Here is a 22,737-nt window from a genome sequence, read left to right as displayed (position 1 = left end):
CAAATGCTAGGACCATTGTAATAGGAATGTGTACCTGAACATGAAATGGCAGATGTGCATTTGACACAGTTTTATTCTGAAAGCTAAATCACAGCTGTTTACATCTTTATGTTCTGCAAAAAATTATTTGCATTACTATACTGCTTTCCAGAAAGGGAGTGAAGCAAAATCACAATGGTAAATTGCATAAAATGGATATTCCTTCTTAAATAGAGAAAATAAAATATCTTGCTGCAGAGAAGGGATTTTCAAGATTAAGGTATGGCATACATTTCTGTATATTTCTTCATCTCTACTAGTTTTAAAAATATATAGTATATTATATTTTGTATAACACTCCCAACAATTGTACATTGTGATTATTTTTTTCAGATACTTTCATATGTTCTGCTTCAGTTCATCCTCAACTCTGTGGCAATAGTTATTATTAGATATGTAGCAGTATCATTGCTAGAACTCCCCAGTATATAATATGCATTGTTCAAGGTTATCTAACAGGGTAAAGAGGTATAGCAAGAAAAAAAATCAAGAAGTTAACAAATTGTACAGAGTAGAGGTCACTCATGGCTTTGAGTGTGATCTGGAGGAATGACAAGTTTGATTAAACTAAGACAAGACTAATAGATGAGACACTTGAGCAGCTAAAGCAGACAGTGAGTTCTTTAATGAGGAATGGGCTAGTGGTAGAAAATAGGGAGAAGGCATGGAAGATGAATTCAGCCAATGTTCTAGCTGTTTGAATGCTGACAGAAGTAATGGAGAAAAACTTTGATATGTAATATAGAAGATGAAAGAGAGCCAGAAATCTTCTTGGAAGAGGTAGTATTTTTGCCAAATTGTAAGTTACAAGTATATATTGCATATTCAGAGAGGGTATCTGTGCTGACAAAAGGAGTTTGCTATAGTTTGAATCTCGAAAGTCCCTCAAAGCCCTGCATGCTAAAGGCTTGGTCCCCAGAGGGAGCTACTGGGAAATGGGGATCCTTTGAGTGCTGGGGACTGTGGGAGACTTTTAGGTCTTGAGAGGGTGCCCTTAAAGGCTACTAGGGACACTGGTCTTTTCCTCTTTCGTATTTTTCCTCACCATGAGGCAAGATGTTTTGTTCCTTCACATCCTTCTTCCACAATATTTTTCTTCACTATGGGGTCAAAACAATAGGGTCTAATCAAACTGAAACCTCCAAAACTGTGAGCCAAAATAGACCTCTTTTCTTTCATTTTTTTGGTGTGTCTAAACTATTTTTTCACATAATTTTTTATTGGTGTATTATAGCTGTACATAATGGTGGGATTCACTGTTTCACGTAACAATTTAATTTGGCCAATAGCATTTCCCCAGTATTCCTCCCTTTGCCCTCCTCCCCTCTCCCCCTGGTCTCTTTCTTCTACTCTTGTGATCTCCCTTCAATTTTCATGAGATTTCTTTCCTGCACCATCTTTTTTTTTTTCCTTTTTCAACTCTAGTTTCCCCATCTGAGAAAAAACATACTACACTTAAAACTCTTAGTTCAGCTTATTTTGGTTAATATAATCTTCTCAAGTTCCATCTATTTTACCACAAATGGCATAATTTCATTATTCTTTATGGTTGGATAAAACTCCATTGTGTGTGTATATGTGAGCATGTGGGTGCACACACGCACACATACACACACACACACATCTCATCTTTCTTAATCCATTCATCTGTTGACAGATACCTAGGCTGGTTCCACAGTTCGACCATTGTGAATTTGGCTGCCATAAACATGGTATGCATGTATCACTGTAGTAGGACAACTTTAATTCTTTAATATAAATACCAAGAAGGGAGACAGCTTGGTCAAATGATGGTTCTAGACCTAGTCTTTTGAAGATCATTCATACTGAACTTCATCGTGGTTGTACTAATTTGCAATCCCATCAACAGTGAAACGATGTTCCTTTTTCTCTATATCCTGTGCAGCATTTGTTATTATTTATATTTTTGATGACTGACATTCTGATTGTGTGAAATGAAGTCTCAGTGTGCTTTTTGATTTGCATTTCCTTAATTGGTAATAACGTTGAACAGTTTTTCATAAATTTGTTGGCCATTTGTTTTTCTTCTTTTGAGAAGTGTTTGTTTAGTTCATTTTTCCATTTATTAATTGGGTTATTTGGGGTGATTATATGTGTGTGTTGGGCGGAGTGTGCATGTGAAGGATTTTGAATTATTTGTATATTTTGGATATTAATTTTCTGTTTGAACAGTAGCTGACAAAGATTTTCTCTCATTCTGTAGCGTCTCTCTTCACATTCTTAATTGTTTCCTTTGCTGTGCAGAAGCTGTTACATTTGATTCCGTCCCAGTTATTAATTCTTGTCATTATTTCCTGAGCTTTAGGGGTCCTATTGAGAAAGTTGTTGCCTGAGCCTACATGTTGGAGTGTTGAACCTACGTTTTCTTCTAAGAGTCTCATATAACTTCTGGTCTAATTCTTAGGTCTTTGATCCATTTTGAGTTGACTTTCGTGCACAGTGATTATATCAGGCATTTATAAGTTGATTATATCAGGCATTTTGTGATAGTGGTGGGGAGAGAACACAGTTCAAGATCTAATAGAGTGAGCAAAAGAAGAAAGGAAGGAGAGGATTGAGAGCCTCTCAGAGTTGGCAAGACCTGAGTGGTCAGGTTTAATAGTTAAACTGTTCTTCTGCCAAGACATTTAGTAGGAAGAGAATGGAGGAGGTTTTACTGGCCATGCAATTTGATAACTAATTCTGCCCTTCTCAGGTTTGATCCAACATTCATTTTGAGGGGAGAAAGTGCATTTTCAGTGTGCTTGAGAGTGTCAGGGAAGATAGCTCCACATCTCGACCAGTGTCTCCAGGCAAAACATAGGAATTTGGTTAAGCACTAGGTAATTCAATTTTCCTATTTGTAACCCAGTTTATCATCTGGGTAACATCATAACATATATAAAGTTGAAAAGCCACAAGCATTACTGGACTTTACACCAGTATTCATGAGGATTCTCAACAGACGTAATATATGTAATATCATCCTGGAATTGGGCCTATGGAGAACCATCTTCCTCAAAATGAAAAATCTACTGCTTTATTAATTTTTCAGTGTTTGCAGCATTATCTGTTCAGTTCCCAACTCTACACAGCTTTAGGTAGTGGACACTAAACTCTTGGAAATCTTTGCATAATGAGTTAGCGATTGCTTGTAGAGTATGTCAGAATCCAAATCTCATCATAAAGGTGCTTTTGTTTCCACTCTAAGGTTAATGAAGTTGTAATTGAGGACCAGCATCAACCTGGACTGTATGTGCTCATCTCCCTATGAAGGGATCACCCTTCAACATCTTATACAAAAGCATGCAGACCCCACACCCTGAGTATTTTTAAGAATACCACTGAGTCCTTGAAGAAAGACTGATGTGATGTGCTTACCCAAATTCCTATGTTTTGCCTGCGGAAACTGGTAGAGATGTGCAGCTAGCTTCCCTGACACTTTCAAGCCCACTGAAAGTGCACTTTCTCCCCTCAAAATGCATGTTGGTATGTTGACACCCGATTCACATCTTCATACGTGTATTTTGTGCAACATATCTATATACAAACAGAGATGTGATAAATTGTGGTATCAAGGTGTATTAAGAATTGTAATGCAAAAAAGAGTTGATGTATAATGGCATAATTTGGCATGAACATACTTTATATACAGAGTTACAAAAAAATTGTGCTATGAATGGGTAATTATGAATGTAATGCATTCCACTATTGTCGTGTATGTAAGAAATAAATTTTTAAAAAAGCATGTTGGATCAAACCTGAGAAGGGCAGTTAGAACTGGGTATACCACAATCAAATTGTTAGATGACCCTCCTTGTGTTCACGTGGGCTTTCTTCTCATGTTTTTCCTCCCTATGTCTTCTATTTGCTGTTGACACCCTTCCTCCTGGAAGGTTCCAGAATGATGCACAATCTTCTGTGTTCTTCAGAGTAACTGCTCCCTAGTGAGAAATCTTAGTTCAAACTGACTTACCCAAATAGACTTATCAAGCTATTTACCCCCAAAAAGAAGAAAAAATTCAATACCCATCTATAAAATTACAAAAATTGCCCATTTTACTAATCAATTATTACAAATATCATTTTTAATCCCTTTAGATGCCATGACTTCCATACATAAGAGTATGGCTTTTGCTCAGATCAAACTTATATACAAACACTTAAGGAAAAGATAAAAAAAAATAATCATCAAGTTTGGACTTTTTTCTTCCTCTAAAGCTTTAGGCTTCATAAAGTGTCACTCTATAGGCAGAAAAGACAATAACTATTTAAGTTTTTAGGTCCTCCTAAAACTTTCTGCAGAAAATTCTGCAGAAAATGGCCTGTTGGAATCAGAGATGCATGCTGGAACTCATTGTGTGTGTGGCAGTGGGAGGCAATATAGAGGATGGGCTAGGGTGACAGGCCAGTCCTGGTTAGTACCCCATCTATATGGCCATGAGAGGTAGGACACCATGAGTGACTAATGACTAGAGAATGAGAAATTGGGGAAGGGCAAATGGAAAAGATTAATGTTATTACAGAGAAAAGAACAATAAAACTGTTGGTTAGACAAAAGGCATAGCTACCAGCAGTAACAAAGTAAAGCAAATTTGCCCTCATTTACAAAACTCACAAGAGATTTGTACTTGCTAATGTACTGAAACATTTTATGTTTGTATGTAAGTAAAACTAGGCATGCATAGGCCGAGTATCTCATATATATATATACACACACATATACACATATATGTATATATATATAATATTCATAAATGTCTATAACTTCTAATATAGAAATATTTTTTACTTAAACATAATAAAATTATAACTAAAGACTCTAATATATTTCCAAGGAAAAGTACCAAAGCCTTGAGGAGATACTTGCTATTTCTAACCACTCCACCATCTTCAGAAAGCGTTACCAACTCAGGTTTCTATATCTTTGAGTGCTTCTAGAAAATCCCATTAAATAACATTTCTCCTCTTATAGCCCTTTGGCTGAGAATAGATTGTAATAAAGAAGGTGACCTGTGGACGTATTTCTTATTTATGATAGCATGTGTGAAAGCCAAAGGAGCAAGGCCAAGTCCTCTGTGTTAAAACCTTTACCTTCATTATTCTTATTATTATCGGTAACAAAGCAAGGCTTTTGCTAGAGTCAGACCCTGCCTTCAGCCTTAGGCGAATAGAAACTCTGGATGGAGAATGAGAAAATACAAGACAGTTACTCCTCCACCTGGGTTTGTTTACATGGTAGCCATCTGTGAAGGCAGTTGCTGAATGAAGTGCTTTGAGTGAAGTTGAGGTCAGTCTTAAAGACATCAATCCAATTATTGTACAAATCCTATCATGTTCTTCACCTACTTGATTAACCCAGATTTGGGGTTTGTGTGTGTGAGTGTGTGTGTGTGTGTGTGTATGTGTGTGTATCTACTTAAATGAACTACAGGATTGTTTTGGAAAGGAAATAGATAGAAAAAGTAATCACAGAAAAGGAGTATCAACTTGAGAACAGAAGTGAGCCTAAGGATCAGACTTCTTTTCATTTATTCAATAAGTTATTCTTTAATCTGACATTCTATTACATGTGCTCTAAGCACCATTTAATGAGATTTTGCTTAGTATCAGGCAATACATACAATAGAGGGAAAATATTGCAAGGAAACTTTGGTTATTCCCTTGTTTCCCTGTTGTTTTGTTCTGGGACACAATTTAGTAGGTGTTTGTGCCACTAACTGATGAAAATGTTCTGTCATCCTGTCCAGCTCTCCTTGGAGACACTCTTGTCACTCTAGCTACCAACACTAATATCAGTGTTGGGCATTAGGAAAACTGTTGTCAAGGCACTGTGACTATAAGCATATGATCTAGTGAGCACACCTATGGAAACATCAAGAAACAACACTGGTAGCAAAGACGTTCCTTGGAGATCTAGGATATTATATTTAAGAGAAAAATTATTGAAATGACTGTGATGATTGTGGTTAAGTTTTGAGTGTTCCTCTATTTCCTAATGGTAGGAAAGGATAAATTCATTGCTTAAGAAGAAACACTAGTACATGTATGACTCATTTTTAAGAGAAATAAAAATTTCATCTTCCTTCAGTTGAAAAAGGAGGGAATCTTTCTTTGATTCTGCAATGCTGCAATGCCTACTTATGCTAATACCCCCACACACTGCAAGTGACCCTGGACAATGTTGGATAATGAATCTACTTTGAAATTCATCCCCAAAAGTAAAGTCTGCAGGAAGAATCCAAGACTCTGGCATGTAGGATCTAACTTCAGCTTTGCCCAAATCCTGAAACCACAATTGCACTTGCCCTGAGGTTTCCATAAGCTATTTACAAAATACATGAGTGCTAGAGAGAAGAAAGTTTTTTTAATTCCATCTTCTTCTGGGACTTTCTATGGGGAGTAGTATGAACTGTGACATTACTGAGGTTTTAATGCAATTAAAAGTGGTATTAAATTCAGAAACACAAGTGTCTGAGTAGTTCTGTCTTCATAACTCAGTTTGCAAAAAATCTGTTACATTTTGCAAAATTTAATAGATATTGAATGACAGGTTTTTTTTAATGTAACAATAAAGCCAAGGACAGATAGGTTGTGTGCAGTCACACACGATATATGCAACTCTTTTGGAAAGAAAATAATAAAAATAATACACTGGACATATGGCAAGCATTTTGATGGAATTTTCACATTTCAAGAAAAATTTTCCATTTTTTCTAGTTTAATTTTGATGCTTAAAGACATAAAATTATCATATCTCTAATTCTCAGATGAAAAATTGTGACTCAGTTACATTATTTTCCTAATGTCATATCCCTTACTGTTTCTATCATTCTCTCTCATTCTCTTTCTACTAACATCCTACTGTGCCATAGTCAGAAAACAAATGGCCCATTAATTAGGTTGGTTTCGGTATTCAAAAGAAGGCTGAGTACATAGGTGTAGATTCCCTCTTTAGGGTCCAGTAATTCTTGAATGGCTAAGATTGACAGTGGAGTCACATAGTGACAGCAGTAAGCGCTCCAGAATCAGACCTGACCAGCAAAGCTTCCTCTTCAATTTAATCACTGGAACATTTAGTCAATTACTTCTCCTCTCCAAGTCTCAATTTCCTCAGATGTAAGATGGGGAAAAATAATAGCATTTCCCTCCAAAGCTTTTTGCAAAGATTTACTAATTGAGACAAGTAAAGTGTTTGACACAGTGCCTGGAAGACTTCAAGCTCCCTGCAAATGCTCGTGCTTACCATTATCACTTGCACAAATACTGCATTCTTGTAAATGGAAGAACTATTTCCACAGCCACACAATGTCTCTGGGACAAGCTCTTATGGTAAGGATACTTATTTATAAATGTGGAACACAGTATGACTTAAAAAGCAAAACAAGGCCATTTGAAACCTAGGATAGATGTGCTGTGTGCTTTCAAATTACTTTAATGACTTTAAGAATATACACATAAAGTTGTGGATAATGGTAGAAATTCCATTTAGTAAGTTAAAAGGCATCTCATAATGAAGTTGCAAGGATTTTATTCTCCATTACCAATGGAAATGGACACATGGGTGCCTAGGGGCAGGGAAATAGAAGAGAAAAGGAAAGAAAAAGAATGAAATCACACTGTTTAGAATCTTCAGTAACTTTTTAGCAAATAAGAGGCTAAAAAGAACAATAGTCAGGAAAAATTTCACTACATTAAAAAAAGACTGAGTGAGATGAATTTTGACTGTGGGGAAGGAAGAGAGAGGAGACACTAAGCCTTCACAGATATTAAGAACAGAAACTGGATGGGGCCAAAAGCCAAGGACACACAAGCCCACCTGACGATACTCTGAATGCCAGAAGATACAGAATGTAGAAATTATTGGAAATGATAATTTCTGAAAGTCCAAGAAGGTAGAGATTTGCATATCATGCTCACAGACACATTTAAATTAACATATTACATATGTAGATACTTTTATACAAGTTCAAGTTTGGCACCTCTTGTTTAGAGTTCAGATTGCTCAATTCATTAATCCTTTGCTATGTCAGTTTAAAGAGGAAGAAATATTAGGAGGCAGAAAAATGCATTTGTTTTCCAAAGTGGTTAAGATCCTTTAAATTTGAAGGAACATAGTAGCCAGAGTGCCACATTGATTTCTAGACTTTACTTCACTCTCTTGCTGCCATATAAACCTTTCCCTAAAGCTGTGTGTTTTACTTTGAGAGAGCAAATAGCACTGTGAATGGAAAGATCCTGGCAAGAAAAAAATCAACCTTAGCTTGTCCCCTGCCTATCTTTTTTCTGGGGTGCTAACTCAGTGAAGGATGGTGTGTCCCCCACTACACTCACCCAGTTTCCCACACTCATCTGTGACTGGGCTTCCATTCCAGAGGCCAATATGCCTGCTTTGTAGAGAAATCAAATTACTTACAGGTTAACAATCAAAGATTCCACAAGGCTTTGCAAAATACTAATCTTGTTTATATTAAATAAAAGATAACAACCTTCAATTGCTTTTCAGAGACCCAAAGTTACAATTTTCATTAGGCATACCATCTATAGGATAGAGGCAGCCAAATGTTTAAATTGTTTAAATCTTGGAATCACAGAATAAGACTCTATTATGAGTAGCATAAAATTAAAATACATTTTATTAATTGTAAAATCAAATGAATGAAATCCTTAATCTTTGTCAGATATTAAACCAGCAGCATGTTGGGAATTAGTTCTCACAACCTCATAAAGTATGAACTACTAATTTCCCCATTTTAGGAGTGAGAAAACTGAGGCTAACAGGTGTGAAATAGCTTTCTGAAGTCTGTAGCCACCGGGAAGTGGCAGAATTCAATTCAAAACCTGCAGAGTAAAGATGAACAGTAATGTCACCTGTCAATTCAATTCCATCTGCTTGCAGAGACTTCCTCCAGAGAGAAAGTGCCACCTTCAATCCTGCGACCCACATGCCGTACCTTGCACCTCCATTCTTGCCTAAGATTAGAAAAGAGGGCAGAGACCGGTGCTGAAAAGGCTTGCGTGCAATTCCATCCATCTGATACGCCAGTCCAGCCCCTATTGCATGTCACTGTACATCAGGCAGAAAGCGAGGCTGAATTAAATCTGGCTGTCAAGACACCCGGATTTGCAGCAAGCAGAGATGCTCTTTACTCTTTATGTGAAAGCTCTGATTGAAAAGACAAAAAGGATTTAATCAGTCACTTTGCACTGCTGCTCTGGTAACTCCAAAGTTTTTGACTCTCCTTTCCTCTCTTGCATGTCCCCTCTCTCTCCAATGCCAATGTGCTTTGTTTGGGATAAACCCTCCCGGCTAAGCTTCAGTAATTGGATTATCCACACATTGTGTGAGTAGCTCTTTATAAGTCAGCAGTTTATGAAGCCAAGCAAACAGGCGGGTGCTGGACCAGAAAGGGCATACTTTTCCAGAGTTGGCTCAGGGTCCTCAGGATCCTTTAAAATTTGATGGTCTGAAGCAGAAATGCCAGAGCAACCTGCAGGTGATAAAAGAAGAACAGTTCAGGACTGCCGGTCCCTCAGGCAGAGGGATGCGGAACTGGAGGGCAAACATGCATTTGGAGGAATTGTAGATTTTTTGCCCAAATATCTCTGAATATCCTGTCAGATTAAGGTCAGGAGATTATGGAAATACTTTATCAGAGGCCAGGCACTCTCCCTTAGCAGGACTGACTCAAAAGTAAGTGCCCTGGTTTCAGTGACCTTGGTAAAGTCTGGGAATGTAAATAACTATTTGCCATGAGTAATTAACCAGCTGAACTAAAAGAAGTTTGTCCTTACCCAATATTTCTCTATGTGAGACCAAGTGAGAATGCTTGAAAAGGGGTTCAACATTTTGAACAAACATATGAGCAAAATCACTCTATTACCACCACTTGGAAACTCATAAACTCCCCCAGGCAGGCTCCTGCTATCCTGTCTGAAGTCACCTGTGCTATCAAAACATAAGCTAAGAAAGGCTAAGTGTAAGCATCTCAGGAGGATTTGTGATGCTACTTAAGGAAGTTTTCATGTTGTTTTGCAAAGTAATCATTTTTTTTTAACACCATGACTCTATGAGTTCTTTTCATATATGACAATGCCTGGTTCATCCTGTTTCCCTATCACCTGACATTTTCTTATAGAGTAGGTAGTACTCAATAAATTTTGTGTATTCAGTGACAGAAAAATCTCAATCATTATTTAGGCATCTTTGTTCAAAGGGCTTTACATATGTAATCTCTAAACCTTACAGACTTCACTCCAAGTAGAAGTTTCCTGCACTTTATGAAACAAGACAATTTTAGCTCCCCAATTAAGCAAATTGTTGAGGGTTGTATAGCTGGTAAGAGGTAGATCAACAATACAGACACAAGTCAGTCTGAGGTGACAACCCAAGTTTTTTCCAAATACAAGAAAGTTAGCATGATAAAGAAATAAAGGAACACAAGCCAGAAACCTTCACTTACTGGAAGACCCTGTGAGGCCTTTGGCAAACCATTTAATCTTTACAGCCTCAGTTGCAATTTCGTAAAATGTAATGATCGCCTAAAGGCAGCAGTTAATTTAGATGATCTCCTGAGGTCATTTTCACTGTAGAAAACACACACACACACACAAACACACAAAAAAAATTCTTAACTATTATTATTCTTGGACTAACATGAAGTCAATATTTAAAAAAATATTGAAATGTCTTTGACTTGCCAAGTAAGAGAATTATACTGTGATGTAAACATTTTGTAAAACTGCCCAGTTTTTTTCCTGTCTACATATTATACACATTTACCTCAAAATTGGAATTAAGCTAACACTAAATGACTTAGGAGATCTGAAGCAGTTTGACAAAGCTTCTGGGAAGCCTGCTTTCTTTAATAAATCCTTCTTATTGGCAATTCAGTATCTCTGATGATTGAGGGCTGAGGACAATTAAGTTGAAGTGACATAGCATGTGGTGGCAGTCACACTTTTCCAATGACACAAAATCATGGCATTTTGAATGAGGGCAAGAATGAAGAGATAAACTGCAGTGGAAAGAGCTCTTCTTTGTTTTTATCGAGACAATGTATGAAGCTAGAGTGTTCAATGGTGAAAATCAAGTGCCTGCAAGGGACCGGGGCCCACAGCTCAGTGAAATTAGCTTTCAAGACTAGTTCAAGTCAGTGAAAGAAAAGGGCGAGAGCCTTGTAGCTCAGAACTCATTGCGACACTCAGGCCTGGTCTTTAGATGGCTGCTCAAATGAGTGAGACCTACCTTATGGTTCCTGTCCTCTCTCCTCCCTGTACTCATTGTCTTCCAGACCTGCCAACCTAATGAGAGTCCTTTGTTTCCAGATTATTCTGATAGTTGTTTAAAACCACAAAAACCCCACAATGTCCAAACATTTATATCCCTCCACACCCCCTGATAAGCATATAAATATTATGTCCCAAAATGTAGAAATAAAGGGTAAGTTAAACATGTCCCAAACTATAGAAATAAAGGGAAAGTAGACACGTAGAGATCCAACAAATTCCCAAGCACTAGAGACTAAGTTTAATTTACAAAATGCACAATCTTGAAATTGGAGTCTTGTGAGAGGTTCTGGGGCTGCAAAATCTGAAAGATACTTTTTATCAGTGCCCGAGGAGCATGAACTCAAGTTATGCTTAGCAGGCCACTTTCTCCTCTCTTCTCTCTCACCCCACGTCAGATGAAGACTAGGCATCTGTCCTCACACGTGTAAGTAAGCTCAGGATCAAGTCTGGAGGGAGAAACACTAAGGTTGAGTGATCCATCTATGGGCAGGAACAGAGCCTATGACAACATAAATTCTGCCTGCTGCGAGGTTGTCACACACAAAGCTGTATCAGTCCTGAAGGCCATTGTCTTGCTTGCCACACTACATGGAGCACCAAGTATGTAAGTGAATGTTAACAAGTAGAAGTGTGTGAGTAAATTAATGTGACTAGATACTCTAGGATGAATCTCATCACACTGAATGAAAGAATAAATAAATGAATGAATAGGCAGATAACTAAATAAAGTGAGGATACCTACTGTGTCGTTTCCGAATCTCAATATAGACTAACAAATACAAAATAAAAGTGATATGGCATATGCTGCTCATGATTAGAAAATCTGTTATTTCCAATGAAGTCTTTATTAATTCAGTGGCAAATGTGAGCTTGACTATAATGGTAAATATACAAAAAAGCCAGAGTACAACATAGATTTTACTGGCATCCTCTGTCCCCTCCAAAGGAGAAAAATACACAGAATTAGATTTCATCACTCTTAACATCAGGGCTGACATTCATCACTGCTCTCATGGCTTCAGAACAGGGACCCACAGGAACTCTGTGAAGGCACACTATCTTTTCTCTTTTTTCTCTGTCTGCCTGCATTTTTGTAAGGCATATTGGACAAGGTGTCATAGATTTGACTTTGGTCAACATATCATTGTCAATGACAGGGTCCTGAGAAAGTCTTTTGAAGGACTGTCTCCAATATTTGACTCTCTGCTCTTTCTCCTCACATATGGGAATGGCTACGGGGAGGTTTTTATGCCTTTGGGATTCCTAATCAGCCCTCATTGTTCATTCTCAATTTAGGATTTTTTCCAGTATTATCAAAATTCACCAACCCTTACAGAATATGGCTTATGCTCATGGCTAAAATTTATTTTAATTCAAAAAGTATAAATAGAAAATAAACAGAAAAAGAGCCAAGATTTTTTTTTCTTTTTTTAAATCAGACTTAGATCTCTGAGACCAATCAGTGTTTGATAAACAAAGATGACAGTGGGAAAATAATCAAATAATGGACCTAAAGTCTATCATCAGCACATAACCATATTATATTACTGGCTTTATTGTCCTGTCCTGCCAATGTTTAAACAAATTTGGGCTTATAAAAGAAACTGTTGACAAGTAATAGAAAATAATTAGGAGAGGCTCCCTACCCCGTTATTCCTATTTCTCCATTAGTTAACTGGGAACAATGTCAGTTGCATAACCCATAACCATTCCCCCAGATTCTTTACTAATGAAAACCAGATTTTATCTATCATAGCAATGTACTTTGCCCCCATATTCCTTGTAGCTAGATATAGCATTAGATGTTCAATGCGAGGAACTAGAGCTCCCTGGGAAATTTCTTGCGTTTCTAATGAAAAGGTTTAGGTATAAACACAGCTGCTACCAAACCACTTGTTCACTTTGAACATATGCATGATGTCTGGGTCATGGTAATAAGGTGACAAGCAGCATAAGAGTGACACACAACATAGTAGGCATGACAGAAGTTATTGCCTGCATGACACCATTGAATGATGGGACCCAACGCCTGCAAATGTCTCCCTTTTATCATTCAGGGGAAAAGAAGAAGTAAATAAACTAGACAAACAAAAAAAAATGTATGCTTAAGTCATGCTTCTGTTATTTGCTGGATAATAACAACCCATTAAAAATAGCACTAGAGGGCTGGGTTTGTGACTCAGTGATAGAGCACTCACCTAGCACAAATGAGGCACTGGGTTTGATCCTCAGTACCACATAAAAATAAAATAAAGGTACTGTGTTCCCCTACAACAAAAATATATTTTTTAAAAAAGCACTGAATTCAAAATAGGTGATAATAGAACTCTACAAAAGGGCATATTGATATAAATTCTAATCTACAAATTCAGGTGGGCAAATAAAGTAACTATATTTTTACTCTACTAGGCATCAGGATAAAAACTCTTGTCTTTTTCAATTAAGTTTATCACACAGTTATGAGGTCTTATGCTGTGTCAAGGTATGGGTAAGGATAAAGGAAAGTTCCATCAGTCCCTCACATTGGCTCGCTCAGGTTAAATGGAAATTACACCTGTCAATGTGTCCTCTACGATTCCAGGGGATTTATGCTGCTTCCTTATCTACCCAGGGTCAACAGAATGTTGTGAAATTGTCTCTAATCCCATTTGCCTGGATGTATGCCACAGCTCAAGAGAGTCTCTAAAGAGAGTCGTGACCCTTCCTGATGGTACTTCCAAGAAGCAAGATGTTGGATACTGGTTTTCATCTTGCACTAGAAACCCATAAAACTCTTTCTCTCTTCCTCCTATCCACTATCCCTCCTTATTTGTTTCCCTCCTTTCCATTCAGTACTACTGGGAATGATATTTCTATCATTCGCTTGTATTATCCCTTGTATTATGAAGGGACTTTGTATTTATCTAGAAATATACCTCTTTCTTATATATCACCAACAAGAATATGACTCCTTAGTTTTACAAGGAAATTGGACTTTGAAAACAATGTTAAAGTACTATATGTTACAATAGGCACTACACTTGTCCCAAATTCCTTTGGAATGATGACGTGTGGATTCAACACATTTTTGAAAGGAGGAGAGACCATCAGGAGGAATGGGTGAAAAAGAAAAATAATAAAAAAAGAAAATATTTGCTATCTAATATATGCAGAGATGGCACTCGTGGGAAATTTTGGATTACATTTCCTGATAGTGTAAGAATTGGGAAGATTATAAACTGGTTCAGGCAAACCCTCATTTAACCAATCCTTGGGTTCCCTGGAACTATGGACCTAAGCTTTTCCACTGCAACAGTATTCTAGGATGTTCATTTTGTATGAATCCAAACCCATCCTTTTCTTTCCATCTTGGAGACGAACACCAAGAATAGGCTATAATTCTCTTATTGAATTAGTGCAATAATCTCCCGCCTTCAACATGATCATTTCTGGATTTAACTTCTAAAATATTCTCGTGTTGAAACTAGAGGGTTGGAGCGAAAACACAAATATTATAGTAACACCGCCTACATAATTCTCTTTTAAAATGCTCCTGTAGTTCTTAAGATAAAGCCCAAAATATCTATAAGGGATTTGCAAGGCTCTGGTCACTGGCCCAACTTTACCTCCCATCCTGCCCTGAATCCAGAGTCTTTTCAAACAGCACTGGGGTGGTCCCTCCTGTGTGTCCTCAGGCCACTGTCAGGCTTCTCACCTGGTGCTTTCTGTTTTGCCATTTTTATCCTATTTATCTTTCCATTTTTCCCATCTCACTGGATTGAGGGGGGAGCAGAAAACTGAACAGTGGCACAGTTGCCTCCTCAGCGTCCATCATCTGTTCTACCCACTCCTGGACTTCTGTCTCCCGGACCACTTTTGTTCAGCGGTCCACCATGTTCCCAGAGGACCAGGTGCCTCAGTAGAGGACTCCCACAGCTCCTGGGGTGACTTAATCTATTTGTCTTTCCAGTGAGTAGGAGCCAGGCTTAAGTCAGTTAGGACATTGATTTAGGGCCAGGCATTTGGGTTAATCAAACACAACGTGAAGTTGGTGAGAGGTTTCTACAAACTCTCCTCCTTCATTTGAAAGGAACAGTCCCTCAAAGAGGCAACCTCATTTTTCCTCGGCATGTGTTTTATGCATCTGAAGCTACATATTGCTACAGTTATTTTTTTCACCAGAAAAGGACACTGCTATTATCAAGAAGAGGGCACAGACAGCTGTGTATGTATCTCCTCTATTTCCCTCTCTCTCGAATCTCTTTCCTTAATAAGAACACTGGTCATTGGACAGCTTCATCCAGGATGACCTCATTTTTAACTTGATAACACCTGCAAAAAAACCCCTACTTAATGTGAGAGTTATAGGTACAGGAGTTAGGAATTCAAAATATATTTTTGAGGGACACAGCTCAACCTTCATGAACCAATACATTTCTTATGTTTTAAAACACTTTGTGTCAAAATAAAAAAAAAATACTTTGTGACTTTGTGTCATTCTTCTTTAAATAGCAGCTGAAGACATCCTAATTCACACCCCCATTTTTTCCCTGCCTTCTACATTTTGGGTGCCATTCTTTATTGTGTTCTTAAAAACGTGGCTTATACCACCATAGAGTTTGATTTATCATGTGCTAGTTGTTTTTGATTTGTATTTTTCATTAGTCTTGGCATTTGGTTAGCTAGCTCTCTCTGCCTATCTTGATCACAATTCTTTCTGTAACACTTAGTCAGGGACCTGACATATATATTTGTGATCTATAAATATTTATTGACTGAATAAGTTAAACAGAATTTGAGAAATGTGTAAAAGTAGGAGTTACTTTTAAATCAGCCAAAATGCCACTACTCATGTGAAAACACCATTAATATATTTGTGTAAATCCTTCCAACATGTTTATGCAAAGGTTTTTCATTACATAATTATCATACTGACTGTAAAAGCATGTGTCTTCTTTTTTTCCCACTGTACATTACATAACAAACATTTTTCAATGTTATTGCAGGAATTCACAAACTTTTAAAAGTACTAGGTGGAAGAATGTGCTTAAACATTCTGGGAAGGTGGGGCCTTCAGTAGATTTCTGTTCTCTTCAACTTTTCCTTCAATTTTTTATTTCTTGTATATAACTATTTTCTAGTATAGGGAAATGTTTCCTTAGCACTAGTCAGACCTGGATTTTGATTAAATTCAATTCTAAGGCCCTTCGAGGAATCAGGAGTTCCAGAAAAGAAGAGATCTGTTTCATGGAGTGGGAAAATCAGGACAATTCACCCTTATCTGGGGAGAGTTGGGAGTAAATCAATTAGGTCCCTGAAGAAAGACTGAACATCCTGAGTGGGAGCTGGGCTCCCTCCTCATTGCCAAGTTTGTCACTGTGGACTGTTATTTGTTTTTTTTCCAAGACAATGTCAGAACTTACTGGATCTCTGGGTTTTAGCTAACTTCCACGAAATCAGGAAGATACAAACTAAGTGCAAGAAACAAGGGCAGAATGTACTCACTTTCTCTTTGCTTGTTGCTTCAGCATTTAATGGATTTACAATAACATATATTTAACTTGCTTTCAGGACATATTCAAAGGTAACCTACTAATAAATTTTCAAAATGCCATCCTAAATTAGGGGCCTTTGGTGAAAAGAATTCACGTGCTGAGCCTTACATTCTCACCATTAACAGACTTATGAAGCAGATTTGATACAAAGTCTCAGAGTTTGGGACTTTCTACAACAGAGTTGAAAAAGGGCACAAATGCTTAACTTGATTGATTTTTTTATTTCTAAATATTTTGTATTCTTATATTCTCATCTAAACTCTGAGCTCTTCATCTGTGAATCAGACATGACAGTTAGGTAGTTCTATAGAGAAATAAATACAGCACTAAGATGGCTAGTGGCACTAGTTCCAGATCTGCCAGTCACCTGCTTTTTGATTTGGAACAAAGCCCCATGCATTCTTTGCCCTGAGATTTAGCTTCCACATTTGACAAACATGATAATCTTTTAGATGCATCGCCCTCTAAAACTCTTTAATTCCTATCAATGCATAATGTAAATCTGGGCAACTGATTTAAATTTGTTGATTATTGATTTTTTTTTCCTTGCAGTTGGGTAATAAACCATCGTCACAAAGAGTTGATTTTCAAAAGTAAACTTCCATTCAGTTCCCTGAAATAGCCTGGATTCTTGGCAGTCAAATAAATGGAAGCTGAAATTGTTTACTAAGAAAAGAATCCTTCTGCATCCTTGAAAGTTTTCTATGGTTTATCCTCAAGAAAAAGGTTTTCCTTAAATCTCTGTTTTTCTTCCATAATGAAAACAATCTGGTCCTAACTGTATATGACCACAATGTATCTTTCAGAGGTAAAATGCTAAGGAAGATTTCTCATATAAGTCTTACAAATATCACAGGAATTGGAAGGCTTCTGGCCCCATAGCACTGGAGAGCTAAAGAAAAGCAATGACATTTGGATTATTCAACAAACTCTCCTACTCATTCATACACAGTCTGAGTGATTTTGCTGTGCTAAATTGAACATGAGATTTTTGTTCTGCCTTCAGGCTTTAGAGGGAAATGGACTCTGGGATTATGACTGCTTTGGAAAAGAGAATGCGGACCCTGGTGCAGTATTTCTAAGAGCTTGCATTGGCAGATGACATCCTATGTATACGCGGCCATCTTTTAAAATTCTGTTTTCTTTAGGTTCAAATTCAGTGATGAGAATCAGTGACTTGATGGCTACAAATGAGCCTAACACATCTGTGGATCATTACAATTAACGTTTTACAGCTATTATAGTTCAAATAATAAGGCCCTGAGTCAATCAAACAGCATCCAACTCTGAAGAAATTTTGACAATTATTTTAGTTACCGGATTATGACTATACCATATCAGGAAAATGATTATCTATTCTTACAAGTCATCAGGTAATCTGCTTTCATTTTACTAAGATCTTCATAGATATTAATAATATCAGCCACTATCATTCAGTTGTCCACCTGGACCAAATTCTCTCCCCAAACACTCTGAAAAACTTTATTTATCAGTGAGATAAACAAGACCAAAGACAACCTTGGGAGAGAACTTAGGAAGTCTTAAGCTCTAACTGTAAACCAGTCCTTTAAGTAGTTGAAAACCTTCAATGTTTCTAAATCTCAGTCTCCGTTTTGGTAACATGGGAATACTAAAATTTTCACATGGGGTGGGTGAGGAATAAATGAAGCAACGTATTCAGCTCGGCTGCTACCATGTAGAAGCATGTGTACAGAAGCTGTTTCATAGCCAATGCTCAGCCTAAGCTTTCCCTCCATTTCACTGTAAATCTACAAGTTCAGCAGGCTCATCCACAGGCAAGGTCATGTGAGCAAGGATGATTTTAAATGGAACAAATTCAGTAAGATATCTTTGAGTTCATTCTTGATGTGACTTAATTTTATATGTAAGATTCTATCAGAAACAGACAGCACTGGAAAGGAACGGGGCAGATATTGAAGCAATGGGACTTGGAAATGGCATAACTCATTTGTACTTAGAAAGCATCCAGCCAAGGAAATGGATGAATTTTTATGACAATGGAATCTTTGTTAATTCTGCTCCTCAGGTAGCTGTCTGGATTCCTCTCTCCAGCTACATTCATATTGTAGCTGACTTTGGCATCTTACCAACTTAGTATAGAACATACTGCCTTAAATAAAAAGGAAATGAACGCAGCAAAGCCCCACTTGGCTGGGCACAATGGTGCACACCTGTAATCCCAGTACCTTGGGAGGCTAAGGCAGGAGGATGGAGCATTCAAAGGCAGCCTCAGCAAATTAGTGAGACCTTAAAGAACTTAGAGAAGCCCTGAATCAAAATTTAAAAAAAGAAACATTAAAAGGGTATCAGATGTGGCTCAGTAGTTAAATCTCTGGGTTTAATCTGTTATGCAAAAAAAAAAAAAAAAAGAATCCACTTGATCCTACATCCCCTCTGGCTTCCATCTACTTTCTCGTTATCTCTTTCTAACTCCTCAACAGTATTATAAACACTCCCTGCCTCGCTTCCTCATCCTTTACTTTCTACTACAAGGCAGAGTGAATGAAGAAGGAATGACCTTATCAAAATTAGGGTAATCCTCAGATTTTATTATTGGAGACAAGACAAACTGATGACAAAGGCTGATTCAAATCAAATCATTTGTTTGCTGTTGGTAAAAGTCAGCACACATCCTGGATCTTTAACCCTATGTTCACTGTAAACATTCTTTGAGACAAGACTTCTCTGCATAATAAGCTGAGCTTAATAATAATAGAAAGTTAATTATAAAATGTACACGTAGCTGGGCACATAGGTGCACACCTGTAATCCCCGAAGCCACTCAGGAGGCTGAGGCAGGAGGATTGCAAATCCAAAGCCAGCCCTAGCAACTTAGCAAGTTGCAAGACCTAAGCAACTTTGTGAGAACCTGTCTCAGAATTTGAAAAACAAAAATAGAAAAGGCTGAGCAAGTAGCTCAGTGGTTAAGACCTCTGAGTTTAATTCCTGGTAGTAGCAACAACAATAATAACAAAAATGTACATGTAACATACTCAGGACTGAATAAATGGAATATTTACTTGAATATGTGGTTCGAGTTAATAGGTCCCATGTCTCTGGGTACTTTTCCAAAGCTTTCCCCAACCCAACCATACAATCATAAGCCAATATGCCACAGGAAGAAAAATGAAAATTTAATCATACTTATATTCTCTGTACTATGAATTCTGTATCAAATAACAAAACAAAATTGATGCAATGAGTACAAATTATCCATTCTAGGAATCTGCATCATGTCCTGAGGAAATCATGATATTGTAGATAAATGCTCATTTAGTAGAGATGTACATTTGTGTTTAAGATCAAATGAAATATAAAGATGCCTCAATTACAATTGATTCTAATTTCCTTGTTAGAGGATCAAACCAGTTTAATTCCCTCAAAGTAGAGGAAGGGGGCATATAGGGAGTTGTTTTGTAAATATTTCTCCCTATTGCATGATATCATAACCTTATATTATGAAAATTTTAAGAATAATGCACATGCTAGAAGGTTCCTGAAATGCAGGTCATGTGGAATGACAGGGAGTAGTTGAGAAAGCTGTCACATTACCTGCTGTTTTTATATAATATTTGATATATAATCATGAGTCTTATATTTGAAAGGAGATAGGATTCTGCAACTTAGAATTTTGAATAGTTGGACCAATAAACCCTGCACTAAGCCTAGAATGAAACAGTCCAACTGTCACTGACTGTGGGCCAGAAACATTGGAAGTGGGGACCAGTACTTAATTTTGAGAACATGCTACAAAAACATACCACCAGCTGCCTGTATGTTTCTGCCCTGAGCACTTCCACCATTGCCTCTTAATGAGATTTTTAGAAGAGAAAGCAGGAAAGCACACATCCCAGGATGAAGGAGATCCTGAAAGAGATAGGACTCTCCCTCCTGCCAGGTCATCTCTGGCCTGGAGAAATGTAGTCAAAGGATTCCAATCCTTGGAATTGAACTTCCCCATGTGAGTGACAAGATCTTCCCAGTTGGGGTTATGTCTGAATTGACTTACAGCCTCTATGTAGAAATACACATACACACACACACACACACACACACACACACACACACACACACAGAAAGCCCCCCCAACACACATATGGAATATAGGAAATAAAAGTATAATGTGATTTCCTAGCATTATAGGGTTAGAAGCTTTCTTGGTCTCTGCCTTAAATCTGGAAAACATTTGCATATTCCAGTTTAGGCTCTTTGGAGGCTTTAAAGTGCATAATAATTGCCTGTGAACAATAGGGAGATTTTATACAGAAGACATTTCTTCTGTCTCACCATTTCCTGAAACTCTTTTCTTTCTCATTATTATAACATTTTTAGTACTGTATAAGATTATTTTCATATTTTAAAAATATTAAGTAAAGTCTTTCCAGGGTCTAGATTAAAACTATTATATGTGACATAAACATTTGAACTTCTGGATAGAGAAAAATTTAGAAGAGATCAGCTAGATTAAGTTTCCTTTCCTCTGCCATGGATAAATTGTGTCCCCATCCCCCAATAGTCCTATCTTAATGCCAAACCCTCCAATGTGACTGTATTTGGAAATAGGGCCCATCAGGAAGCAGGTAAGGTTAACTGATGTCCGGAGCCCTGATCTAATAGGATTTCTGGAGAAGAGACACCAGATAGCTAGTTCCCTCTCCTTCTGCCATATGCAGAGTTACATTAGATGCTCACTCACCAGGAAGAGTCATCAATAGAAACTAAGTTGTCTACCTCCTTCATCTTGGACTTCCCAGCCTTCAGAACTGATAAAAAGTAAACCCATTGTTGAAGCTGTACCAAGGGTCCATTTTATGGTTTGAATATAACCCTTGCTGCTCTGCCACTGCTAATAATTTTCTTTTTCTCTTTTTTTTTGCAACTTATTTTTAAAAGGAACATATTTCTTTCTCTTCCTCTCTCCCTGATCCTTTCTCATCTCTTCCCTTCTCAAGGGAAACAGGATTACCTTTCTTCCCCATCCTAGGCAGAGTTATCTGTCCCTGAGTACACACCCACCAGAGCAGTGAAGTAATCCATACTTGGGAGATGGTACCAAAGATCTCAGAAATTACTATCCCCCAAATTAATAAGTGAATTACAACTCCAACAGAGAGCATGCGGAATGTAACCTTTGAGTTTCCTCTTTAAAAGCCTCTTTTTCCTGCTGATGGGCAGAATCATAGCCTTTGGGACAGGATCCTCCTATGTTTCTCCTTTGCTAATAAAGCAATAAACCTTCTTGTTCCTTTTTCTCAAATCCGGGGCCTTATTATTGGGTTGGCACTGGGGACAAGGATCAAGCTTTTGGCAAAAAAGCCACCCAGTCTATGGTGTTCATTAGAGTAGCCCCAAAACACTAAGTCACCTCTCACCTTTTGCTATCAATTTCCATATAATGATTGTGCTGGTGAAGATCCTCAGTTAATCACACCTCAGCTGGGCTCCCTCTTAAGTCCATCTGCCTCTAATCTCTAACTAGTACTTGGTCTAATCTAGAACCCAACTACCTGCCATTTTCTTCCAAGACACTAAATTTAAAGATATGGGACGAATTCATAATGTATACATATCATTGAATTTGAATTTTTTTTTCAACTAAAGATCTGAGTGAAGCCCTTTATTTCTCAAAGCTCTGAAGTAGGACTCCAGGACAGCTAGAATTATTTGAAATCACTGAACCTAACATGCAGTACTTATGTAAGTTGTCTTCAACCTGTCTTTCCACATGTCCAGCATTACCTCTATTCCATGAACACACCAATTACAGCCTAGCAACATGTGATTCCCTGCCTTCATTCACTTAATTGGTTGTCTCCTTTAGAGTCAATGTTCTTAGCATCACAACAGATAC

Source organism: Ictidomys tridecemlineatus, chromosome 5, assembly GCF_052094955.1.
Source record: "Ictidomys tridecemlineatus isolate mIctTri1 chromosome 5, mIctTri1.hap1, whole genome shotgun sequence".
Classification (NCBI taxonomy): domain Eukaryota; kingdom Metazoa; phylum Chordata; class Mammalia; order Rodentia; family Sciuridae; genus Ictidomys; species Ictidomys tridecemlineatus.
The sequence above is the reverse complement of the archived record's forward strand: the minus strand, read 5'-3'. Positions refer to the sequence as shown.